The 12,875-nt window shown below is 39.9% G+C and overlaps 1 long non-coding RNA gene across 1 annotated transcript in view; it reads right to left on the bottom strand.

Moving 5' to 3' along the window:
* The window catches only part of LOC145657437 (uncharacterized), a 356,445-nt gene that overhangs the window by 70,149 nt on the left and 273,421 nt on the right, over positions 1–12,875 (bottom strand). The gene's annotated exons all lie outside the window — the stretch shown is intronic.

Genomic DNA, 12,875 nt, shown 5'->3' with positions numbered 1-12,875 from the left:
GGTTTGGAGGAGAAAAAAAATTGACATTTCAAGTTCCAACATCTCTAGCGGTTAGTTTAAACGTGTTTATATATTCTGACAGCGCTAGCTCAGGACTCGGCAAGATAGGACGGAAAAAGTATCTGGATAGATAATAAGTTAATATGTAATGTTTAGTGCAGCTGTTTTAAAGTTTGCATGTCTGCTAAGAACTCTGGTTGGTCTCGCGGACTGTTGAACGGGTTCATGTGTTCATTGAGGGACTTTAGCTCGTGCACTGAGCGATAGTAGCTGTGCGCTTTGTTCCCTCCGCGTGCTGTTCTGCCTTCTTATGCTGCAGTTCAGTAGATGGACTGTGTGTCTCCTGGCGTGCAGGTACCTCAGTAAATGCGTTTGGTAGGAGATCATGTCCATGTGGCGTACAAACCTTTATTGCTATTAAATAATAATAATAATAATATTCAAAAACACTGTCGCACTCTGTGATTAGTCAGTGGGTTTCACTGCCTCTATTTTTTATCACACATTTTTCTCCACAATAATATTTGCAAGGTCGTTAGATAAACAGCCCAAGTACGAATGTTGCTACATAAACTCACCGGCCACTTTATTAAGAACACCTGCCTTGCACCTACAGTAACTGTGTACTTTAGTACATACTGTAACGCTTGGAGTTAGTCCTGTTTAAATTATACTCCAACCCAGATGAGCAGATCTTTGGAACTGGTAGAGAGAAGCCTGTGAAGCACGTGGAGGAGATGCTGACCAGACTCACTCAGTTTAGTAGTAAACTTGCTGGATTATTCACCACGTGACACAGGCTCGCTCCTGGAGTATTGTAGACAGCTCATACATGAGTTGTAAAAACATCCACAGCTCATAACGCGTTACTAAAGAAGTAAATAACGATAAATGAAGAGCTGGGTCCGGCAACGTCCGTCACCCACAGTACAAAACAACTCTTCCGCGTGGGCTACGTGCACACGCCTTTTACGTAAACGTAACTTAAGGGGACAGTCCGCAAATTACTGACCGTTACAATACTTCTGTTTTATAGGTGCATTACAGACTAATTGATTCTGCATGTTGCCAGGAACAGTTTATCAGCCCAAAGAAAAACTGTTTCGGGTTTATTTCCGTGTTTGTCATGAATATTTAAGGCTGGTAACAGTTCATCCACTGGCGGACAGCTTCAGGTTTTCTGGATCATCAAGTCTTTCATGAGCTGGATCAGATGGGAAACTGTGCAGGGCGGTGCGTCCCCAGAACCAAGGTTCAGAACCTCATGTGTTAAAACCTTTCGGACAGGATTCATTTGACATGGCGAGGTGTGGTAATGTAATTATTTTCCTCGTTCCTCAGTGATTTTACTCTCGCCATGTCCGTCATTTTACCTACTGCAGTGTCAGTAATAATTATTGCGCCTTTTTCCTGCTCTAAATGGCTGTTTGCTGTAATCTCGGGTTTTTAATCCCGGGCGATTATCCAGGGTTCACATATCTGAGTTTGGGCGCTTTTTTCTCCAATCTCGGAAGTGCTCGAATAGGCAAATGACTTCTCAGAGGTTTTAAGTAAATTCCCCTACACATATGTAACCTGCTAATGTTCAAACCCAAGTCATTACTATAAGTGGTTTCATTAAATAACAGAATTCTGTGCAGATGTGTGAAAAATATTTAGTGGTTGCGACCAACGAAGGCTACGTATCACACGTGGATGTTTTAGTGAGACAGTAATACGTAAATCCAGTAGCCGCTGACATGTCTGTAATTTAGCCTGAAGTTTCTGATCCTGTGTGAGTCTGTCATACACTCCAGAGGTCTTGTGGTAAAGTTGCTATACGTACATATGACTGGAAAATTAGTCCCGTCTGATTAGTATTTTAATGTTGCCAGAAATATTAATCACAGCATGACTGCTGGGAATAAGGGAACTGAACAGTGACACAACGTACTGGCAGACAGGACTGTGATGTTCTGGACCCTGGACTAACCCCCTCTGGTAAAGGAGGATTACTGTGCTGCTGAGGTGTAGTGGGGTTTAGTCCTGTTTATTTTATGCCAGGTGCTGTAATCAGGGTACTGTAAATAAGTGACTTTTTTCCTAATAGTGATCACTCTGCTCCTACCTGTACAGTACTGACTGGGGTTGTCCTGTCTCCTCTGTACAGTACTGACTGGGTCCTCCTGTCTCCTCTGTACAGTACTGACTGGGTTCTCCTGTCTCCTCTCTACAGTACTCACTGGGTTCTCTTTTGTCTCCTCAGTCATGCTGTCCTGCAGCAGGTGTCACTGTGTTCTGCTGTTACAGCTGCTGACAGTCATAGCTGGTAAGTGGACAGAACAGGTTCTCTCAGGTCATCAGAATTTCATCCATGACTTTGGTGTTTTAACCAGATTATTGTACCTGCTTGACCTTTATCTTTATTTAATCTTCTTTATATTTAATAAAATTATTATTAAATTAAGTAATACATTCTGATGGTTGTTTTTAATAATTCATTTTGCGCTGCACAGCATAAACAATATTATCCATTTTTTTAACATTTAAAAGGATTGTAAACATATTTATTGCATTGCTGCTATTCATGAGAACTGTACTGTATAACTCACTGTGGATGCTCAGCTCGTCGTACCTACTGTATAACTACAGTGTCTGTCTCACTCATAGACCCCATTCATAGTCAGCTGTCTAAGGTAGCATGAACACAGTGATGCTTTACTAATAATGTCGTAAGCCTTTCTTCAGAACACTGAGAAGGTTCAGGCTGCTATAGGCCCGCCCCCGGAGTGAGAAACATAAAATTAATACACTTCATTGGTCAGATTTCCTGTCACTTTGCTAATAGACTTGCATTTCAGAACCCTTTAATTAAAAGATCACCAGAATGGTCATGTAGACACAGACATAGAAGGAAAATGGAAACGGACGTGGTTTGATAGTCTCTGCATGAGACTATATCGTCTGTGTGTGTGTGTGTGTGTGTGTGTGTGTGTGTGTGTGTGTGTGTGTGTGTGTGTGTGTGTGTGTGTGTGTGTGTGTGCACAAATTTAAGAGGCCAATTATTTGCACTTTTTGAACAAAAGGATAAAAATACACTCACCAAGAGGAAGGATAAAAGACCTCAGACTTAAGGTTTCAGGTGTTCTCGAGGAACTCCTTTGTAGTAAATCCTGCTTGTGTCAGTTGTACAGAAGTTCATCTGATTTTCTGGACCATCCTGAATGCTGACTCTCATTGCTGTTGAGTGCTTTGATGTTTTGCACATATCAAATAAAGACATAGTGGTGCAATGTATATGTGTGTGAGAGAGATGGAGAGAGAGAGAGCGTGAGGTGTAGTGCGTGTGTGTGTGTGTGTGTGTCAGTATGTGAGAACCAGGTATAGTATGTGTGTGTGTGAGAGAGAAGTGTAGTGTAGTGTAGTGTGTGTGTGTGTGTGTGTGTGTGTGTGTGTGTGTGTGTGTGTGTGTGTGTGTGTGTGTGTGTGTGTGTGTGTGTGTGTAAAAGGATAGTGGGGTGAAATCAAACAGAGCACGATTCCGGTAGTAATTAAGCCAATAAGGGAGATTTATTTTCCTCAAAAAGACCAGTGACAGGGGCATGATGCCATAAGCAGACAAAAAAAAATTATTCCAAAAAAAACCCAACAAAAAAAGAAATCCAGTAATCCACGCCAACACAGATTAACCCAAAATAAGGCAATTTAACAGGCTCCCAATTATGGCATTCAATCAACGCATCTCTCTTGCATTCCAATGCCACTCTTTATATTTAATCTTCGCCCCTTAGACCGAACCATTCTAGATACCTAATTTATTAAATTCATAATATTTCTCCCCTATGGTTCAACACAAAAGCTATCATTTAAAACATTTTCCCATTATCCAAAAATTATTAAAATAATAAGAGGGGTGCGGTCATGTGCTTCCTTCAGGCTTTTTTCATGGTAAAAGCTTTCCGTTCTTTCTCTGCCACTTCTTTTCTCAGAGAACTTTCAGAGCTGCATATTTGTTTCCTTTGGTGCCATTATCCCTCAAACCTAAATACCCCCAACAGCCAAATAGCCCTCCATCAGCCTCACAACAGCTACGCCATCAGCCAAATTGCCCTCAACCACTTCTCACGCAGTTTAATACCCTTAAACAACAATTACCCCTTTAGACTAACAGCCCTCAACCACAACTAACCAAACAGCTAAATACCCCCTCAAACTTCTCCAACTACCCCACAGCTGTAGCAACACTCTAGCAACCACTTAGCAAGACGATAACAACCATATGGGACCCCAAAAGCAACCACTTGGTAATTCCCTAGCAACCACTTGGGACCCCTTAGCAACCACTTGATAACACCCTGGCATGCACATAACAACTACGTGGGAATGGCTTAACAGCTCAACGGTATTTCAGGATTCCATTTTACATGCAAACTGCATTTAACAACATTTCATAGTATTTATGGTGTTAACAGTAAACAACCCCTCATCCTCATCTACCCCACAGCCAAAGAACCCTCAACCAAAATTACCCCCACAGCAAAATCCCTCAACATTTACCCTAGCAACACCCTAGCAGCCACATTTATTACACTAATAATCCATCATTTGTCATATAAAAAAGAATAAACTGATTTTAAAATCTACTCTACATCACACGATGTCAATGATTAAATGTTAAATGTAATCCTGCAATAATGCTGAAATCCTTAAATACTGTTAAATGCTATTTAAACATGAAATGTAATTTGCTGTGGAGTAGTTGAGGACGGGAGGATTTTTAGCTGTTGAGACATGTTGTAGTTAACTTTAAATATAATGTCACCAAATTGCACGCTTTCATAACCAGTTACAGTCAATGTTTCTATACCTGTAATTTGTCTTTTTTCCAATGTAACTGAATAAGAGAAATAATTTCCCCACATTATGGTGTCATTGTAGAAATACTTCAAAGAAATGTTTGTCATTTACTTCATTTAAATCACTTTAGATTCTGACTGGCTGCAGTTGCTCTAGTTGCTGAATACAGAAGGTTATGATTTAGATGGTAAAAACCAATGCCAGTTTTAAGAAGTATTTAAGAGGAAACAAAGGCTAAGCCACAAATTTAATTCTTTAACTTACTTAGAGGTGATGTGAGATAATCTGAACCTACAGAAACACAAATGTGGACATCAGTGTACATTTACAGCATTTTGCAACTTATAGAAGTTCATTATAGTCTCTATCAAATACAGATGTTCATGTGAAAATAGAGAGGTCAGTGTCAGTAATACTCACGCTAAAGTCCTGCCTAGAGTGGAACTTGGATGTGGGCCAAAATGTTATAATTATGTTATGAATTAACTGTAATTAATTAATATGTTCTTATTGTGTTGACCCTTTTATTAGCAGCAAATACGTACATTACATGTGTTTAACAAAATCCAATGACATATGACCAGTTGTACATACATACTGAAGTTAGCCGACTGACTAACGTCTTGCATGGAGTGAAAGTCAAGTCAGTATCCATTGGTCTGTTTCTGTTTTATAGGTCGACAGCTAACTCTTTGTATTCTGCACAACAATGATTATCTATATGAAAAAAGTACTTCAGGTTCATATATGTATTGTTAATTTTGCCAATTTACAAATTAATTCAAGTTTACTGATATTTCCAAATAATGAACAACATCAGTAATTTCAGAACCATTCCAGTTATGCAGAAATGGCAGTTTTTAATAAATGTCTACTCACTTTTAATGGATCTGACATAGACTTATGGACATACAGACACAAAAGCAAAATATTTAAACTTATAAAATGTCTCAGAAAACGCTTTTTTTATCTTGCAAACAAAGTCTCAACTAAACGATACTGGCTTGTAAACATTTTTGTGATATCTTTCAAGTCATATGACCCTGCTTTATATTAAGAGTGCATTTTGAACAGTTATTGCAAGAACAAGTGAGCGGTCTGCTGCTTCCATATACACAAATAGGTTCATTTATTAAATCTTGAACGTCTACTGATTGCAGGTGTAATGACAACCTGCAAACAAGCATGAGAACAGAAACATTAATTTCCATCATGTCATACTAAGGTCACTCTATACACTACATAATTAGGCCCACTTGTCAGTCTTATGAATTATGTATTTATATCAAACTGCACTTACACAAACATCAAGACTCTCACCAGCTGTTAAACCTTAAAATTACAGTGTAACAAATGACAAACAACATAAGGAATTTGACAAAAACTTACCTTAACAGGCTTCAATATCTCTACTAACAGCTATAGCTAAATACTATAGCAGTCACTGTCCCAGGTCAAAAGTTTCCGTTCATTGGAAATGAATGGGGGAGACAACAATTAGTGTAAAAACTGAGCTCAGGTACAACCTCATTTGTCAGATGGACACACGCACAAACACAAGCACGCATGTGCGCACACACACACACACACACACGCACGCACACACACACACACACACACACACACACACACACACACGCACGCACACAAGCATGCCAAAGTGGGTGGAGCGTCTGCCACTCATCTATAACCCAAGTCCAAACGTCACAGTAGATTAGCATCTTGTCGCTTTTAGGGGACGCTGCCCTGTCAAGCTGTATATGCCAAGCAAGCCATCTAAATATGGCATAAAGATATGGGCAATGTGTGATGCCAGGACAAGCTATGCCTAGAAAATGCAGGTCTGTACTGGGAAACCTACAGATGGTGTTCCTGAAAAGAACCAAGGGAAGCATTTGGTTCTGGAGATGACTGCAGGTCTCAAGAGACACAACATAACATGATAATTTCTTCACCTCCTACGCTCTTGGTGAGGAGCTGCTCCAAAAAAAATCACCATGGTGGGGATGATCAGAAGAAACAAGCCAGAGCTGCCTCCCGCCTTACTTGTTACACAGGACAGAGATAATTTTTCCTTCAGATTTGCCTTCACCAATACTCACACCCTTGTGTCCTACTGTCCAAAGAAAAGGAAAAATGTACTCCTGATGACAACTCTGCACAGGGATGCAGCTGTGCGCACCAGGGAGGACAAGAAACCCAATACCATCCTGGATTACAACAGGAACAAAGGCAGAGTTGACAACCTTGATAAGGTGTGTTGATTTTGATTTTCATGTACTTCTTTATCATTGGTTTGTTTGAACTGCACTATAAAAGTAAGACTTATTTTTATGGAGAACAAAATTACGAACAGCACAGAGTCAGTTGTATCCATTTGAATATGCAAACATGTTTTAGATTGGATCGTTAGATGTGATGCCTTGATGCATCATGCAAAACATGAGATATTAGTTGTATGTACTCATGATTTTATCCACTTTTTGCACTTTTGGAAGTTACTGGCACATACTCTTTTCAGAGGAAGACAGCACATTGGCCGATGATGTTATTTTTCAACATATTAAATGTGTCATCTTACAACGCATTTGTGGTGTGGATGGAGGTGAATCCAGGATGGAAGCAGGGGAAATTTCTCAAGAGGAGGCTATTTCTGGAGGAGTTGGGGAAAACCATGCGGGCACCTCACATTCAACAACGCCAGCACCTTCCCCGAATGCCAGCCTCAGCCGTATTGGTAACATAGATCCAGGAGCAAGAAACAAGATCACTTGCTACAAGAAAGAGGTGATAAGAGGAAGAGGTGCAGTCTGTGTGCACCAAGAGATGTCAAAACAAGCATAACATGCCATAAATGCAATGCATATCTTTGCAAGAGACACGCAACAACCTGAGCATATTGTCCAACATGTGCATGAGCAAAAAAACACCATTGAAGTTTCAGTCAACACAATCCACCACATTTAAAGACTGATTTTGTTATCGGTTGACAGTTTTTTTCTGTTATCAGGCAAAAACACATCTGATAGACTGGTTAACATGTTATTGTTCTTGTAAGTTATTCATTAATGTATGAAGACATTGATCTTGGAATATTATGAAATTGTCAAGTGCAGTTTTGGAATAATTTCCTTTGTATACAATTAAAATATTCATGGTCCCTTTTGACCGGGAACACAACACGTGTTACACTTTTTGTGACTGTATAAAATTTTTTAAAGGTTTCAAAGCAAATGTCCTTGATAACTCTGAACCAAAGTACTCTGTAATAAGTAGTATACAATGTGTCATCTGATTATTTCTTATACTCAAAATAATCCAGAAATTGCTTTTTAGAACTTGCTTTCAAGTGTATAAGCTCAAATCAATGAGGCACACAAGCCACTAAAAACATATAAAAGTTCAAAACTTGTAATATTCACTAGAACTTAAGTTAATTAAAAAATCTAACACAATAAGTAGTGATAATATGTATTATTACAGTTTTGTATGGTGAGTCTTTGTGGAATGGTTATTTCTGACCGGGAACACAAAATTGTTTAACACGAAATGAACACAACATTTCTCGTTGCAAAATAAAATTAATCGTCAACATTTATAGGACGAAACAACTCACTAAAATGCCTCAGATGTTTGCTACCACTCACAGGCCTAAATTTAGCTGCTAAATGGCCAGTTGTCAGGTGACTAATTAGCTCGCCTACCAAGCTCTTCGCAAACAATACGCAAGCAGACACCTATACCTTGACATCCACAGTAATTTTTAGATGGCATTAGGCATCATTAGTTAGCCAGCTAGCTAACTTAACCAAATAAGACTGTAGCTGAATAAAGCAAGCCCTGGACCAAATATACACAAATTTATCAGGCTAACTAGCTTACACAGCTAGCTAATACAGTTAGCTAGGAGTTTTCTGCCACGTATACAATGTTAAATAAAAATGACAGAATTACATAATCATATAATCCAAATTATAATCACCAAGAACCGAGTAGTTACAACACTATTTCGTGACAACTAGCTAGCTACAATATTTGCTATTTGTGCTAATTCTTTTTCGTTACTCAAGTTAAAATATACAGCTGGCCATTTAAAGTAATTTAGCTAGCTGGCTAACTAACTTAGCTACCTTTCTTGAGGTACGTTAGCTAACGAGCTGGCTAAGTTAGCTGGCTAGGCTAGCTAAGATACCAGTTATAATAGGCAGAGCATTTCGCTTTTTATATCTAAATATAAAGTTCCTCATTTTTAGTTTCTCATTCCTCAAAACATTTTTGTTTTGACAAGTTACAACGTTTATCTTTGTGTTGAGCTTTCTCACACTTTATCCATTAAATTTAATGAAATTTCATTTCATTTCAAAAAGCGTTTAACATAATTAAACATGATTTAATTTTCACTTAACCAGCACAGACCCTCTCCCTCACTCCCTCAGCCAGTACTATAGGGACAGCTAATCAACTCCTCAACCTCAGTTGAGGTCACAGTCACAACCCCTCACCCTCAACTACCACACAACCCTTATTATTTTCACAGCTAAACAGCCCTCGAGCACAACTACCCCTCGGCTAAATAACCCCTCAACATGAACTATGCCACAGGCAATTACCTCTCAAAAATAACTAACCCAGTAGCTAAATAACCCCTTATACTCAGCTACCCCATAGCCAATTACCCCAAGCCAAACTACCACCACCTCCATATAACCCTCAAGCACAACTGCCTCCACACCTAAATAAACCATAAAACAACTACCCAACAGCTAAATAACCCCTCAGCCTCAGCTACCCCACAGCCAATTAGCCTTCACCACAAATTACTCCCTTAACAATTACCCCCACAGCTCAACAACTTCCCCCACAGCTTAATAACCCCTCAACAGCAATTGCACCATTAGACTAATGGACATTACCCCAACAGCCAAATTCCCCCTCATGCTAAACTACTCCACAGCCATAGCAACACTCTAGCAACCACCTGACACCTGTCACACCTAACCCATCAGCAAACAAGCAATGACATCTCTTACTTATTACTAACTGCTTTGAGAAAAACTCAAAAATACCTCTGTATCAGGACAGCAGGACTGTCAGATTGATCGGGGGTGATGTACCCCTTCAGACTGTGTCCCTGGTGTATACTGTAGGAAGGAGGGACATTCTAGATGGACCCAAGTGCAGAGGAGGAAAGGGAAGTGGAGAAGAAGAAGAAGTCAACTAAAAGATGTAATCACTACAGGGAAGTCAACTGAAAGAGTGGGAGCGCTACACTACAATACTAGGAAGAAACTTGCAAATGTAGACCATGGTGATAGGCATACTTGACCAGCCCAGTATGGGGACCAAACTACTGTCCTCACTTGTCAAGGACATCCATTTTAACCACCACTCTACAGAGGAGGTGGATAAGATAGCCAGAGGAACAACAGACAAACTTTTTTTTCCCTCAAAAAACAACTAGGCACACACCACCACCACCACCATTTAGCTGATGCTTTTATCCCGAGTGACTTGGAATCGTGACTGAGTACAACTTTGAGTAATTGAGAGTTTTGCTCAGGGGCCTAACAGTGGCATCTTGAACTGGTAACCTTCTGATTACAAGTGAAATACGTTAACCACTGAGCTTCCACAGCACTACCACTACCCACAGTGCCCCAACAACACCAACAAAATGCTACCAAAACAGTATAAAGAAAATTTCAAAAGTTACGATAGTAACCACTTCAGTAACCACCACCATTCACAACTGCAGCAACACTCTGATGCTCCTTAATAACAAAATCCACCAAATAATAAAACATCATGACACAATAGTTACAGATGACACACAACACCTTTTTTCTTTTTCTTTTCTTATATTCTCTTCCCTTAGATGTAGAGTTTTGCTGATGATACATTACAGGCTGATTAAGGAGGTGTTGTCCTTCACAGTCAAACATCTCATCATACTAAGCTTGGGTGCTGTGTATGCTTTGTGTTGATCAAAACTTAGCTGGCCACTGGAGGTGTGAACAGGGCAAGAGAGTGAGCTGAGTTTGATCCCAGTGATGAGTCCCTGTCGGGCCTGCAGGGCTGCCTGTAACCCTGGCCCTCATCTATCACATTGCATGCTGCAGTCATTTATTACAGAGAGAAATATGAACTAAGGTCGACAATGGCACTTACACAAAATTGCTACATCAAATAAACTTTAGACTGTATGTGTGTGTATGTGTGTATGACTTTGTGCATGGCACCTACTCCCCTGGATGAGTTTCATGTGGGCCGGTGCAGCACCTAATGATGGCAGATGTGCAATGAAAGTGAAAGTTTGGATTGATGTGACCCGTCGGAGAAAGTCAGTCAGCCAACCTCACACTCCGACGTCATATGAGAAACAGGAGGCCAAATTAACCCAATAGGCTTAGTGCACCTAATGGTACTGTTCACTTATGCATACTGTCAAGGCCACAACACAGAGCATGGTAAACCTGGACTTCAGGTGACACTGTTTGGATGTTGTGCTTACTAATCCTAGCTGCAACAGTTATTTAGGTCATTATATCAGGTGATATAATCAGGTGATTACTGTCGGCCAAACAGTACTAATCCAAATTCTACCAATGCCAAAAGAAGATGACCTTAAGTTGACTGAGTAGTGAAGAGCAAATGAATCGAGTTTAGACAGACTAACAAACTGGGTATCTGACAAACATATAAAATAAGATGTTATTCTAAGTACAATATTCTTCTCATGAGAGGTTCTAGACTTGCAGTTACTTCTGTTTAAAATGACTCTGCTGAAATCAGTTTTTAACTACTGATCTCAGGGGTGGCATAAGAAGGAAAGGCTCAACAGATGTGTTCATGCAAATTTATAGCTTCTTTGTCTCAGTCTTAGGCTTTGATTGTGTTAGGCATTTATCTTGAGTTACCTTACAAAACATAAATTAAATCAATATAATACATTATATAGAATATAGAACAGAAAGAGGGAAACAAAACAACTGGAACACAAGAGCAAATTTTTATCACACTAATTTCACCTGAGCACTTAGTCTGCACATTTATTAATACAAAGGAAATACAAACAATATAAAGCACACTACTAATTTTTCGTATATTATCTGGCTTCTCCTACTACTAATTCAGAAGTACTTTGCTTGCACAGCTGATGAAGGACCTCAAAAACATTTCATTACTCAAAGACAAAACATCAGAGAATATTCAAAGAAAACAGATAATGGTTCAAGGCAGATATGACTATGCAATATTTCAAACATGTATGTGCAAATGATTTATTTCAAAGCTTAAGGTTTTGATCACAGATTCAAAATCAGGAGTGAAAGACAAATTAGAGAAAATGCATATTTGAGGATATGCTATTTAATTTGGGAAGTTCATTGTATGGAAACATTCTGGAAATTAATGTATAGTCTATCCTGTCCTCATCTTGGTCAAGGCTGGTCAAGCTGCTTCAAGGCTGAGTGGAATCTTGACCCGCATCTAAGTATTTTTCTGTGCTTGGACTGAAATAGTTTACTCCAAGTGCTGAACGCTTTGGGCAGATCTGAAAAGTGCTGCTCATGGCCTGAGGGCTTGTAATCCGCAGCGTGAGGGTCTCTGAGCATCTCTCTCACCTTGGGTGAGGCGTCCTTGTGTAAGTAGTGATAGGGCTTTTTGCCACTGTTGTCACGTATGTTGCAGTTGGCACCATAAGCACGCACCAGAACACTCAGGACTGAGTCATGGCTGTGAATAGCAGCCATGTGTAGTGGGGTGTAGCCGTCATAGCTCTTGATGTTAACGTCAACCCCTGGCCCACCTTGCTGTGAAAGAAGAAGGATCTTGCGCACCATTTCACTGTTTCCTTGTTTAGCAGCCCAGTGAAGTACTGTGAAGCCAGAAATGAAGTTTCTCTTCTCTGCCAGCTTGATGTCCTGGAGCAGAAGCTGGCAGATTTGATCCTGCTGTCCTGCAGCACACTTCACAAGCCACTCATGTTCTCTTGGCCCTAGAGGGAAGATGACTGACTGCTTTGCATCCACACCTGGTTT

The sequence above is a fragment of the Electrophorus electricus genome, chromosome 1 (assembly GCF_041902795.1).
Source record: "Electrophorus electricus isolate QZ-2024a chromosome 1, ASM4190279v1, whole genome shotgun sequence".
Lineage (NCBI taxonomy): Eukaryota > Metazoa > Chordata > Actinopteri > Gymnotiformes > Gymnotidae > Electrophorus > Electrophorus electricus.
The sequence above is the reverse complement of the archived record's forward strand: the minus strand, read 5'-3'. Positions and strand labels throughout refer to the sequence as shown.